This window comes from Acipenser ruthenus, chromosome 20 (assembly GCF_902713425.1).
Source record: "Acipenser ruthenus chromosome 20, fAciRut3.2 maternal haplotype, whole genome shotgun sequence".
Lineage (NCBI taxonomy): Eukaryota > Metazoa > Chordata > Actinopteri > Acipenseriformes > Acipenseridae > Acipenser > Acipenser ruthenus.
Genome location: NC_081208.1, coordinates 16,139,801 through 16,155,029, shown reverse-complemented (window position 1 = coordinate 16,155,029; position 15,229 = coordinate 16,139,801). Strand labels below are relative to the sequence as shown.

Here is a 15,229-nt window from a genome sequence, read left to right as displayed (position 1 = left end):
GAACAGACACTCAACATACATATATGAAATATGAGCTTGAATGGCAGTCTAATGATAGATACACACATGCATGATATACCTATTAACTGTTTAATAACATTATTATTATTATTATTTATTTCTTAGCAGACGCCCATATCCAGGACGACTTACAATTGTTACAAAATCATTTGCATACATACAATTACATTATTTTTTACACATTATTTTTTTTACATACAATTATCCATTTATACAGTTGGGTTTTTAAACATGGAACTAAACTTCAGCAAATGGTTAACTGCATATTAATAAAATACTTATTTCTTGCACTCAAAATAAAGCGTTACTGTGTTTTTGTGCTGAATGTTACAGGATCCAGTTTGCTTTGCTGGGGCTTTTGAATTCCTGATAATGAAAACTCAGGTGCATGTTTCCATTGAGTGTCTCTGACTGCACTGTAATCACACAGCAAGGAGCACACGATGCTAAACAGTAATACATTGTAAATGCACACTGAGATCACACAAGCTCGAGTCAGTGTGACTGCACTGTAATCACAGAGCAAGGAGCACACGATGCTACACAGTAATACATTGTAAATGCACACTGAGATCACACAGGCTCGAGTCAGTGTGACTGCACTGTAATCACACAGCAAGGAGCACACGATGCTACACAGTAATACATTGTAAATGCACACTGAGATCACACAGGCTCGAGTCAGTGTGACTGCACTGTAATCACACAGCAAGGAGCACACGATGCTACACAGTAATACATTGTAAATGCACACAGATCACACAGGCTCAAGTCAGTGTGACTGCACTGTAATCACACAGCAAGGAGCACACGATGTTCTCTTGGAAATAAAATAAATTAGGGTACCGCTTTATATTAAGTGTCTCTAATTACTGTGTATTTGCATATTAGTTACTTAATAAATACATGTGTACTTGCACATAATTACAATGTTATTATGCATATTTGCAATATGCTTGTGTCATTTATTTTGTATGATATAACCCTATCCCTTACCCTAACTTTAACCCTAACTGTAAAACTAACCCTAACCCCCCTCACCCCAACCCTTTTCTAATACAATTGTGTACTTACACAAATCATGCAAAAAGACGTACATGTTAAATTACATTGTAACTATGCATAATAACATTGTAATTATATGTAAGTACACATGTATTTACTAAGTAACTACTATGAGATACACAGTAATTAGAGACACAATTTAAAGTGTTACCAACATTAATTATACTTTTTTTTTTACTGCTGGAAGAATTCTCTGCTGCAATGCAAACAGACAAGTGCAATATGAAATACAGTCAAACTGCAATCCAACTTCAAAGGGACTTTGAATATTAGCAAAGATCAGGAGTTCCCCAACAGCCTGACAGAATAAGCATTCAAACAGAGGGGCTGAGAAGTGCATTGATCACAGCCCAGCTCAGTGACTAGCAAGCACAGAAAGAGATGTTACATTATATATTCTACATGTTGTTATGGTAATGCTTTACTATGAGTGTCATAAATAATACGCAGTTAACCATTTGCTGAAGTTTAGTTACATGGAATTAAACAGTCAATAGATATATCATATATGTGTGTATCTATCATTAGACTGTCATTCAAGCTCATATTTCATATGTATGTTGAGTGTCTGTTCTGATGTTTCATAGTTTCCTGCTCCAGTAAGAAAAGAAGGTATTAAAGCCTAATACCCTATTCACACGATCATCACAGTTTCAAAAAGTGACTGTGAATGGCAATCATGGGTTTAAATTATTAGGCAGAATGGATAGCTTATAGAATAATATCGGTAACACTACACACCAGTCTATTTTTTTTACTGGAGCAGGAAACTGGCAAGTCTCAAAAAACACACCCAACATACATATATGAAATATGAGCTGGAGTGACAGTCTAATGATAGATACACACATGACATATCTATTGATTGTTTATTAACATGGAACTGAACTTCAGCGAATGGTTAACTGCATATGAATGAAATACTTATTCGTGATACTCAAAATAACGCATTACCAAACACACTGTATGAATGACCTTGGCTATTACTGGCAATCCAGAATGGCATTGAATTTCTTTATCTGAACCCAATTTGAAACCTCTTCTTCAATCTTCTCAGATAATCACAGTTAAAACTCTACTCCTCAAGTGTTTTTTTTTCCTTTGTGTTATTATAATATTTATAGAATGTGTTATAAAGCAGTGTGTTATAACTACGCATTATAATTCCATCGAGGGGGTCTGACGAGGAAATAAAAAACGAGAGTGAAGCTTCAGACCCCGAGATGATTACACATTATTACACAGAGACACTCAAACTAAAGTGGGAATGTTGTAATTTGTTATTCCACTATATAGATGTTGATCAGATGCTAAACTAGATTTGCACTGTATCCACTTCATACAGAATACCTAATGTAATTTGTATTGTAGTGTATAATGTATAATGTAATATATAAATTATGTAATGTAATGTATAATGTCATGTAATGCAATGTATAAAGTAAGTTATGTATCGTGTGTACTTTGCACTGCATGCATTCATACATACTGATTTTAGCAGGAGAACTTGTGCCATATTTTCAAAGCGTTTACTCTAGTCTTTATAAACTCCATTTAAAGAGCTAAAACGCCTGTTCATTTTACAAAGTTAGAGTCAAACAACTCAGTTCCTTATTTTGTAACATTCACGTGATTTTATTCCTACTTAAAAAAATAATAATAATTAAAGACTGGCGGAAGTGTTTTGAACAAACAGCCCCTTATATCTTCATATTTAATCTGGTACGTAGCTGGATGTAATCGGGTTCGCTGAAGGCAGACACTGTCTGGGCAAGCCTGGCTTGGGGCTATCAACAGCAATTAGCAAATCAGCTCAATCGAATATACAAAGCCTCTTATTTCATGATATTAGCATCACAGCAATCCAACACAATTCAAAACTGCATGCTGTCGGCTGACATGCCAAACTGCCAGGTCTTGTGGTTTTCCTTCCCAAAATGATATTAGGAGAAGTGAGAACCAATTATCTGTGCGATGAAAATACTAGAAGTGATATTCTTCTTCTTCTTCTTCTTCTTCTTCTTCTTCTTCTTCTTCTTCTTCTTCTTCTTCTTCTTCGTAATAGTATTATAATCAGGAGTCTGCCCCTAATATAATCTGCTGTTCTGGACATTTCAATGTAGTGGGAACAAGCTGATTGATGCTGGTATATAGAGGTGAGATTAAACTGGGTTAGACTGTGTCTATAGTCTTGCTGGAGTACATTCAAAGAAACACTGCTTACAATCCATTCAGAGGCAAACATGTCAATGTTTGTATTGGTTCCTGTAACAGTTTAATTTATAAAGGATTTATACAGAATTCAAAAGATATCCTGCAAAGTAAACCATTGCATCAATGAGATCTGAAATAAATCACCCCTCCATGCCACTGTACAGAAGAGTGTTTCTCTCCTGTGTTCAGGAGGGAGTTTGATGGGGCGCCGCTGGGTTTATTTTACTGCTCTTTGTTGGAATATAGAGGGTACTAATTATATATTGAATTCAGCTGTTTAAAAATGAAAGAATGTTTGTTTGAATTTGAAAAGAATGCTCAAACATGAAACCCCCATAATAATCCTAAAAGCATATAGCTTTTATAGATATGTGAAAAAAAAAAAATTAAATAGATATCTGAATATTCGACTGAAGTTTTTAAAAGTTTTTAAAAGTTTTTAAACAACACAAATCACGCATGGCCCCAACGTTCAAAAACAGAAAACAATAAAAAAAAAAATTGATTAAAACACTGACAAACTGCTATGGAAATCATTTTGATATGTTATCTCTGATTTTGTTTCTTACTTAATTAAGACACAGACCTGAGTATTGCGTGTTTAAACCAGCCCTATGCTGCCAATAAGCCGCTATGCTCTGTGAGACAGAACTGTTATTAACTATAGACAATTAAAAAAAAAATCCACTTTCTAGTGCTTTATTAATATCGTGTCACAATATTCCGACCCGACATTTATCTTTTGTTCCATATTTAAAAACTCTTTCAAATAAATACCTGTGACATTTTTCTATAAGATACAATAAAACATGTTTTTGAAAAAACAAAATGATAATGTGTGGCTGTCCAAAGTGGGTAAGATATTTAAAAGAATGAAATGAAGAGAGAATGCATTCAGCTGTCTTTCTTACCTTGCGGTGGTGTGGAGTCGAGTCCTCAGAGCTGGTATCTGCAGCAGAGAGGCCTGCATGTTATACACAGGCACAGATCGCAGGAAATCTCACTCACTGCAGCACAGGAAGCAGTGACACACACAGCCTGGAGCGGTTAGCTCTCTTCATACAGCAGGGTACAGGGATGGCAATGATCTAGGAGTCTAATAAGACACGGCTGAGCTTGTTGCAATACACACTGTCGCTAATCAAGCTCTTAGTGAAACCTGGAATGGGTGAAACTGCTGTGCAAAAGGAGTCTTATTTCCAATCCTGCAATAATAATGCTGGTTATCATCACAGGAATGGAAATAAGACTCCCATTGCATAGCAGTTTGATCCATTCTTGGGTTTCACTATGAGTCTAATAAGGCACAGCTGAGCTTGTTATCTATACATGGGGGGCTAATCAAGCTCATAGTAAAACTTGGAATGGGTGAAGCTGCTATGCAATAGGAGTCTTATTTCTATCCCTGGGGTGTATTACCCCCTGTGGCAGTGTAAGGTGTTACTGTGCACTCCAGGCCAAGCAACCATGTGGAAATATGTGTGTGTTTGAATGGGAGGCCTCACCTTAAAAATTATTATTTTCTCCTATACTAAATTAGTGTGATTTCTTACCACTAAAAATAACACGTTTTTGATTGCTTTTTATTGATATTAAACTTAGGGGTAGATGTACTAAAGCGTTGCGCCTGTCGCAATAGTCACAAACGAGTTGCAAACGAGTCGGAAGTCAGGGTGAAATGTACGAAACATGAGCAATGCTGTTAGCAACTTTTTAGGGAATGCTTTGTGGCAGCAGTTTTTCATTAAGGATGTTCCTGCATACATTTGCAAAAAGGAGACGGAGATAGTGCAGGTTTCTCAAATATTATAATGAGATATACTAAAGCTACCGACAATTACATCAATTTGTTAAGAACTTTTGAAAGCATGTTTTAAATAGTCACAATTTTTGCTGGCATTTCCCAGTCCGCTTTTTCTCGTGCATTGCCAGTTGTGCTCAATGCATTTTTGAGGTGAACACCCAACTACCTAATTTTCACTAAAGTCAGGGTGTACTTACAAGCCTTGAAAACTAATTTCTATGACATTTCTGGTTTCCCCAGCGTGTTGGGAGCAATAGACTGCACACATGTGCCGCTAACCCCTCCAGCTCATTCTGAGCATCTGTATAGGACCATGATCTATTGTGTGTTAATTGTCTAGGCTATAAGTAGGCCAAGTTAAAAATAATAATAAGTAAAATAAAATAAAACCCTAAAATCATTTAGTTTCAATTTAAAATAATCTTTTATTCACATTGTACACCAATGTGTAAAATGCAGCAGCATTATTTATTTTGTGTTACCAGTAGGCTAAAGTAAAAAGAAAGTGCGCTAGGTATTCATTTGATTTTACTACTGTACTGTATGCTGTATAGGCGTACGTTACAGATTTATATTTTTACATAATGTGGCACATCCGGTAAAGGCGCTCTGCGTGGAGTGCAGGATGCGTCCTATACCTTGGACGTCGCCGGTTTGAGTCCAGGCTATTCCACTGTCGACAGTGGACGGGAGCTCCCGGGGGTGGCGCACAATTGTCTGAGTGCCGCCCGGGGGGAGGGAGGGTTAGGTCAGCCAGGGTGTCCTCGGCTCACTGCACACCAGCGACCCCTGTAGTCTGACCGGGCGCCTGCAGTGTGAAAAGATGCGGTCGGCTGACGGCACACGCTTCGGAGGACAGCGTGTGTTCGTCTTCGCTGCTCCCGAGTCAGCGCGGGGGTGGTAGCGGTGAGCTGAGCCTAAAAATAATTGGCTAATCTAAATTGGGAGAAAATGATAATAAACAATTGGCGACTGCTAAATTAAAAAAACATATATATATATATATATATATATATATATATATATATTTGTCCGGTTTAGCGAGGAGCTACTGTATGATTATGAAAAGCTTTTTGGGGTTGATGGTGGGGCCCCACTATAGAATCTGATAGGATTAAACTGCCTTTCATTTTGTATAAATATATATAACAGTAAAATAGGTAAAATGAAGACAGAACAGAATGCATTGTATAGATGTTGGTTACATTTAACAAAAACTATGTTATTTTGATTCTTGCACCCTTGCATGCATAGACATTATCCTTCGGGCACCCTCTGCTGCAGCAAACCACAACTCAACTCCCACTATTTATTTGAACAATGTCGCACAACTCTTGTAATGTATGCTAGAGATCTCACTAAGAAGGCGCAATAAATATTTAAATTAGTATATTGCAGCTCTTTTCATTAATATATTTTCTCTTAGTACATACAACAAAATGTATACTTTGCGAACTGGCGCAACGAAAATGCAAATTGCAGTATGTTTGCACTGTGACTGGCCCATCTTAGTTAAAGTGACCATATGGCTCTGTGTAATTTATGACATCACAGAAACCCTAGATGGAATTATTTTCCTGTAACTCACTTGAAGTCCATCTATTACTACAATAATTGCAGCACAATATTTTACAGAAACGAAAGTTGAAGCAAGGGGTTTGAGTAGTGGATAAAAACACAACAAAATAAGAAAATGAAGTAGTGACTGCTGAACTCAATTCAAAATGAAGAAGCAACCCAAATATCTTCTCTTCAGCACAATATTTAACAGAAATGAAAGTTGCTTATCTTGCTGATGTGAGCTGGTGTTATTTTAGCAGTTCATTCAATTTCCGAGGACTTCTCTTGTGCACAGCTTTCTTCAACTCATACCAAAGATTCTCAATCGGATTTAGATTGGGACTTTGACTAGGCCATTCCAGACCCTTTATTTAATTCTTCTTTAACCATTCTGAAGTAGATTTTGATGTGTGCTTTGGATCGTTGTCATGTTGGAACGTCCAGTTGCGCTTTAAACAAAGTTTTGTAGCAGAGGGTTTCAGATGATTGGCCAATATATTTTGGTATACTATGGAATCCATTTTTACCAAGTATTGGAACTAAATTTCCTGTGCCATTAAAGGAAAAACATCCCCATAGAAGGACATTACCACCTCCATGCTTGACAGTAGGTATGGTGTTCTTTTCTTTGTACGCCTTACCTGACTTTCACCAAACATAGCAACTATCAGCGTGACCAAATTTTTGTTTCATCACTCCACAAAACCTTTGAGCAGAACTCATATCCATCATTCATATGCTGTTTTGCAAACTTTAAGCGATTGTCCTTGTGATGTTTTCTTAAGAGTTGCTTTTTCCTTGGCCTGCGACCATTGAGACGTTCACCATGCAATACTCGACCTATTGTTGAAATGGAAACCCCAGTCCCACTTGCAGCCAATTCACTTTGAATATCTTTGGCAGTCAATCTCGGATTGTTATTAACCTTCCTCACAATTCTTCTACTTGTTCTTGGTGAAATAACCTTTTTTTTCCAGAGCAAAGGAGCGTTGTGACAGTACCATGAGTCTTGTGTTTCTTGATAATAGAAACAATAGTTGAAATTGGGGTACTCAAATGCTTGGAAACTTTCTTGTATCCTTCACCAGCTTTATGACGATAAATCATTTTCTGCCTAAGGTCTTCAGATAGCTCTTCACTTTTTCCCATATTGACTTATTGGTAATGACAGCAATCATCCTATGCCTAACCCTTTTATACTCTCTAAGAATGTTCACCTACAATCTAGCATTTTCTAGACTTTTCTAGAAATATCTATTTCTTGTAATTTTTGTTCCTCGTCCACAAAAGCACAACTTTTGCTACAAAAGATTTTTCCTAAAATTCTTTGTTTTCAAGAAATTTATTGAAATTATAAATTTCATTTGGTGAACTGTATATATAAATCTATCTCTCTATCTATAGTGTTTGATATATAAGTGTTTTATAGTTCTATAGTTGTGGATGTTTTATAAAGCAAATGTACAGAAATGTAAAAAGCTCTGCTTGTGTTCAGTTCTGCTGCTTCAAAGTAACCAGAGCATGCATTGCAGCGCGCACAGATTCAAACCAAACTCTGCTTGGTTTTTCCTTGAAAATCTGCTGTGTGCTTCCTGTGAGCCCCTCTCTCCGGCACCCACACATCACCACATCCCTCCCGCTAAGACACACACAAGCAACCAGTCCCCCCCCCCACACACAAGCAAATACTCACACACACACACACAAGCACCCAGCCCCCCCACACAACACAAAAACACACACACACACACACACGAGCAACCAGCCCCCCCACACACACAACACAAACACACACACACACGCGAGCAACCAGTCCCCCCACACACACACAAATACTCACACACATGCATACAAGCACCGAGCCCCCCCCACACACACACAAACACACACACACACACAAGCACCCAGCCCCCCCCCCCACACACACACACAAGCACCCAGCCCCACCCACACACAACAGAAACACACACACACACGCGAGCGACCAGTCCCCCCACACACACAACACAAACACACACACACCCACACACAAACACACACACACACGAGCAACCAGTCCCCCCCACACACACAAATACTCACACACACGCACACAAGCACCAAGCCCCTCCCCCCACACACAAACACACAAGCACCCAGCCCCCCCACACACACACACATACACACACACACGAGCACCCAGCCCGCCCCCACACACAAACACACACACACACACACACACACACACACGAGCAACCAGTCCCCCCACACACACACAAATACTCACACACACACACACGAGCACCGAGCCCCCCCCCCCACACACACACACAAGCACCCAGCCCCCCCACACAGAACACAAACACACACACACACACACACATACTCAAACACACACACACGAGCACCGAGCCCCCCCCCCCCCCCAAACACACAAGCACTATCTTCTTAATATTTTAGTGCTGGGCCATATATTCGACTATTAAACCAATCGCTGCTTGCACAGTTTTTCAGAAGTTGTTTTTTGCTGGATTAGTTAGAAAACACAGATAACTCTAGAGAATTAAACAGGCCTGAAATGTCTTCATTCGTGAGTGCATAGTCATAAAAGCAAATTAAAGATCTGTGTTGATTTGAGATTTTTTTTCTTTTGAGGTTAACTCTCTTGGTGGCAGACAGAATCTCAGTGCTTCACATGTACATCACCTCCTCTCATTGTAGTGGTGAGGGAGCTGAGCTGCTCGACACACCAACACAAGGCGCCCGATTCACAGCGATTCACAGAAACAGGGAACTTGCGGCTTGTCAGTAAAGGGTCTTGATTCCTGGCCCACCTCACTGTGGTTTCTTAAACACCCCACTGCTTTCTCCGAGAGCTGAGATTAAACTGAAGACAAGGGGAAGCAAAACTAGAAGAAGCCAATCAACAAACCAGTGCCTCATCAGTGTTATTGAAACTAGAAGAGACTGAGTCAAGCAAACATGTGTTTGGGCTCTAGTGCCTCATCAGTGTTATTGAAACTAGAAGAGACTGAGCCAAACAAAAATGTTTTGGGGCTCTAGAGCCTTCATCAGTATTATTGAAACTAGAAGAGACTGAGTCAAGCAAACATGTGTTTGGGCTCTAGTGCCTTCAACATTGTTATTGATGGAAAACTTGGTCAAACTGATTTTTTAGTTGAATGTAATTTTATTAAGTCTAGAGACTAGTGATCTTAAACTGCAGTTACAATGTAATTCCAGTCCAGTCTAGATACTGGTGATCTTAAACTGCAATTTCAATGTAATTCCTGTCCAGTCTAGATACTAGTGATCTTAAACTGCAATTTCAATGTAATTCCAGTCCAGTCTAGTCTAGTGATCTCAAACTGCAGTTTCAATGTAATTCCAGTCCAGTCTAGTCTAGTTATTGTACTTCTTGCTCTTATTGTATTACTTGTATTGTAACACTTGAAATGTATTTGCTTACGATTGTAAGTCGCCCTGGATAAGGGCGTCTGCTAAGAAATAAATAATAATAATAAATAATAAATAGTGATCTCAAACTGCAGTTCCAATGTAATTCCAGTACAGTCTAGTCTAGTGATCTTAGGGACCTTTCACACTGGCTATGTTTCCCCTGTAATTCGGTACATTTGCATCCATTCCTGGGTATGATTAGGGAGGCAGTGTCGGTATGGTTGCCTCCATTCCTGGGTATGATTAGGGAGGCAGTGTCGGTACGGTTGCCTCCATTCCTGGGTATGATTAGGGAGGCAGTGTCGGTACGGTTGCCTCCATTCCTGGGTATGATTAGAGAGGCAGTGTCGGTACGGTTGCCTCCATTCCTGGGTATGATTAGGGAGGCAGTGTCGGTACGGTTGCCTCCATTCCTGGGTATGATTAGGGAGGCAGTGTCGGTACGGTTGCCTCCATTCCTGGGTATGATTAGAGAGGCAGTGTCGGTACGGTTGCCTCCATTCCTGGGTATGATTAGGGAGGCAGTGTCGGTACGGTTGCCTCCATTCCTGGGTATGATTAGGGAGGCAGTGTCGGTACGGTTGCCTCCATTCCTGTGTGTGATTAGGGAGGCAGTGTCGGTACGGTTGCCTCCATTCCTGGGTATGATTAGGGAGGCAGTGATGGTACGGTTGCCTCCATTCCTGGGTATGATTAGGGAGGCAGTGTCGGTACGGTTGCCTCCATACTCAGTACGGTTCACTTATTTTTGCTTCAGCTGCGAACGTCTCTAACTATCAAGTGCACCAAACGGGGTCAGACTCCTTTAAGCTGTTGTTACATAAGAGTGATAAATCCATGAGAAGTAAAGAGTTTTCTGACCGGCTGAAGGCTACAAAACTGTGCTGTTCATACATAAAAACCAGAGACATACTGCAGAGGAGTCAGGATTCCTTACAAGTAAAATTAAAATGCCCTTAATAGGACCAGCTGGGTATGATCTTGGGGACTCACCCATGTTCCAGTGCGCAGAATGCTGTCGAGCGTAAATCCAGAGACATGTCAGAATATGTGATAAAACTCGCTGCTTTTAGTTTTTTGTTCACAGTACTCTTGCTGATGTGTAGTGTGAAAGGGGAATGATCTCAGTACACTTGTAAAGACAGAAGTTCCTTAGTACATTTCCAAGTGTACCCATAGTGAAAGGGCCCTTATACTGCAGCTACAATGTAATTCCAGTACAGTCCAGTCTAGTGATCTCAGACTACAGTTACAATGTAATTCCAGTCCAGTCTAGTGATCTCAAACTGCAGTTTCAATGTAATTCCAGTCCAGTCTAGTCTAGTGATCTTAAACTGCAATTACAATGTAATTCTAGTCCAGTCTAGTCTAGTGATCTTAAACTGCAATTACAATGTAATTCCAATACAGTCTAGTCTAGTGATCTTAAACTGCAATTACAATGTAATTCTAGTCCAGTCTAGTCTAGTGATCTTAAACTGCAATTACAATGTAATTCCAATACAGTCTAGTCTAGTGATCTTAAACTACAATTACAATGTAATTCTAGCATAGTCTAGTGATCTAAAACTGCAGTTACAATGTAATTCTAGTAATGTCAAACAGCAGTAATATCTAGTACAGTATGTTGTTTTGTTTTGTTTTTCAGACAAAAATGTGTTTTCTGAACACCTGCAAGAGATGCTGCACTAAATACATGCTTCTCGTTGACCTGCAACACTGTCTTTTGTTGGATCAATGAAACACCTGCTGCTGCATACATTGCGCTGGCATCCCCCTTGCAGGTGTACAGTGCAACGTTATACAGTACTGCATCTGTCTGTATTGAGATTCATAACATACAAACACTATCCAGCATAATTCAGCATCAGTTATTCAGTGTCACATTCAGGGGGATATGGGGGGTGCGCCCACCTGTGTGTCACACTTTACATTTTTGCATTTATCTGGAGAATCAGTCATCAAATTGTTAATAAACATTTCATTGCTAACTATCTGTAAAGTACAATATGTAGTATAACTTAAGTTAATTATTACTATACTGTACATTATACTGTATATTTAATTTAACAGTGTAACTCCCTGTCGGTCACACAACAAGAAACTAAAACATAAATGAACACAAAAACAAGGACAGGTTAGGAAGAATTGCTGAGAAGAATCCATCAGTTCTCAATAGTGCTGGATTTACAGATACCTAAATTTCAAATTGCCCACACTTCTAGTTGAGTTTATTAAGTTTCTTTTAGTTTTTCTATGTATGAGAATCGAGACATTTTGTAAAGAAATGGGGCTCTATGTACTAATATTGCATGTTCGTAAATGATGTTCTAAGCAGCTCCTTTTCATGAACAACCATAATATCACTGCAAGTTTACAAACTGCATAAAGTACTGCTCATTATACAGGAGAGATCAGAATTTGCATCTCATTATAAATAGATTCGTAACGCCGAAAGTATAGATTTAACTTCCTTCTGGCAAAGATAAATGAGTGGTACAGTGAACAGAAAGAAGAAGCAAATATAATAGGATGGAGCTATGGCTTCTGCAGACTCTGACCTTGATGCAACTATAGCACAGGACAAAAAGAAAAGGGAAACCAATTTCCACAAACATGACATTTACCTGTTAGTTAATGAAATGGAAAAAATATCAGGAAATATTATTTAACACTAACAGAGCCAAAAATATATTATAAACAAAACATGGAAAGAAATAACTAACAAAATTAATTTACTGGGACCAGTGCCGGTGTAACATCAGAAAATGCATCCAGGTTGCATTTTCTGAAGTTGCTGTAGGCCTATATCAAATTTTGCACTCCCACCAGAAAATGCACCCCATACTATTAAGTGCGATTCATTTATTGACGTTACCGCGTTTACATGAAAATATGCACCCCCTGCAATAACAAATCATTTACAAAATATATATTTCAAAATATTAAAATAATATAAAGTTCATTTTTGAAAATGTTACTGCTTTATTTGTGTGCACGTGTGTGTGTGTTTTTAGCTGAGCAGCAAAAGAAGATACCGGTAGTTGCTACATTGTAAAACATTGATTAACAGAAACACTTTTAATACCTGAACAAATCCACTAATTAACCCAGTTTATATATATATATATATATATATATATATATATATATATATATATATATATATATATATATATATATATATATAGTTTACTTAAATAGTAAAAAAAGAGTTTGTTTTCTAATACTTGACTTAATACCAATATTATATTATAAACAACATTAAAGTATTGTAGATGTCTTTATACTGACACTAAAATGTAAAAATAACATTTCCTGTGATGCCTGTTGTCAGTGGAAAGGCTGTATAGGATTAGAACAACGGATATTAGCAAGGCAGATATTTCACATATTTATAGCGGGAAAAGTGGTACGGACAATATTATTTTTTCATAGAACTATGGATTCATTCGCAATGTGCTTGTTTCGTGATGGAGCTCTGCTAGTGAAGCAACGGCGAGACTGGCACAACGTAAAATACATTGAATTAACTTGAGATCACAAGACAATCAGCAAATGTGATTTAGCAGTTAATTTACAGAAAAAGAGAAAAATGCTCGATCGATCAAAAAAACAGAAAATACTTTTCGGAATATATAATGTGTCTATTTAGGACCCCAAGCCGAAATAACACCCAATCGGGATCCGGTCGACCATTGGTTGGTTCCTCTGTCAATGTTAGCACGTACGACCAATGAGCCAGCAAGGAGTTTTTTTTATTTATTTATTTATTTATTTGTATTTATTTATTTTTATTTATTATTTATTTATTTATTTATTTATTGCTGGGCATGCCGTTTTAAATAATAACTGGAGCCTTGTGATTTTTTTTTTTTTTTTTTTAATTTTATAATTTATCGTTTTATTTGGGGAAGAATTATTTCAATGTATCCTTTCGAAATGTTGTTTTATTTCTCAGCATCTATAAATCTGCCTTTCTTAACACAGCAGGAAGTCAGAATATAAATCCAGTCAAATTATTTGTGGCAATGCATCTATTTCAACTGAATCAAGTTTAAATTATTTGACAGAGGCTGGGATGCAAAAAAATAAATAGGCGGGACAAAAGAGTGAGGCGGGGACTACTGAAACAGGTATTGCACTGCCCATATGACTAACAGAGCTATTGCACTGCCCATATGACTAACAGAGCTATTGCACTGCCCATATGACTAACAGAGCTATTGCACATGCTCATATGACTAACAGAGCTATTGCACTGCCCATATGACTAACAGAGCTATTGCACATGCTCATATGACCAAGGGATGCACTTTTCTAAGGGGTGCATTTCATGATGTTACACCTGCGCTAGGATTTACAAGGCCCTGGTGCAAGACAGTGCAGTAGTGATGGGAAAAGTGAAGCCTCCTGAACGTTAGGTTACTTACTGTGTGGTCCAGTGGTTAAAGAAAAGGGCTTCTAATCAGGAGGTCCCCTGTTCAAATCCCACCTCAGCCACTGACTCATTGTGTGACCCTGAGCAAGTCACTTAACCTCCTTGTGCTCCGTCTTTCGGGTGAGACGTAATTGTAAGTGACTCTGCAGCTGATGCATAGTTCACACACCCTAGTCTCTGCAAGTCGCCTTGGATAAAGGCATCTGCTAAATAAACAAATAATAATAAAAAAATAATACCGTAACCCTGGTTCCCTGAAAGAGAACACGACCACCAACATTACTTTTGGGATATGCCTGCCACAGGTCAGGTACTCACTGAGCATTTTATATCAGAGTTGCCGCTAGGCCCCTCCATGGGATGACGTCCTCGGTCCTGCCTCCCGAAGGATTAAACAGCCAACCCGTGGAGACCATTTCCTCTTTTGCATCAAACCCGTCAGGTCTTCTCTTTCAGGGAACCAGGGTTACGGTAAGTTACCTAACGTTCCCTTTGAATTCGAAGACAACCACCAACATTACTTTTGGAAAAGTATACCAGAGCAGTTGCGAGTGAGAAGTAAACGCACCAGACGAGGAACGAATCAGAACCGCATAACCCAAGTGTTGGCGGTGCGAGTGTGCAACCTCAATGACCATCATGCTTAATGAAGACAAGGAAGGAAGGTGCTAGAACCTGGAGAAAGT

At 38.7% G+C, this 15,229-nt stretch overlaps 1 protein-coding gene across 1 annotated transcript in view; it reads right to left on the bottom strand.

Moving 5' to 3' along the window:
• LOC117425197 (uncharacterized) overlaps window positions 1–4,349 on the bottom strand; it is a 43,060-nt gene extending 38,711 nt beyond the window's left edge. Inside the window, exon 1 of the mRNA XM_034904537.2 lies at window positions 4,212–4,349. The gene's annotated coding sequence lies outside the window, so the exon portion shown is untranslated. The remainder of the gene's footprint in view (window positions 1–4,211) is intronic.
• Window positions 4,350–15,229: the final 10,880 nt, after the last annotated feature.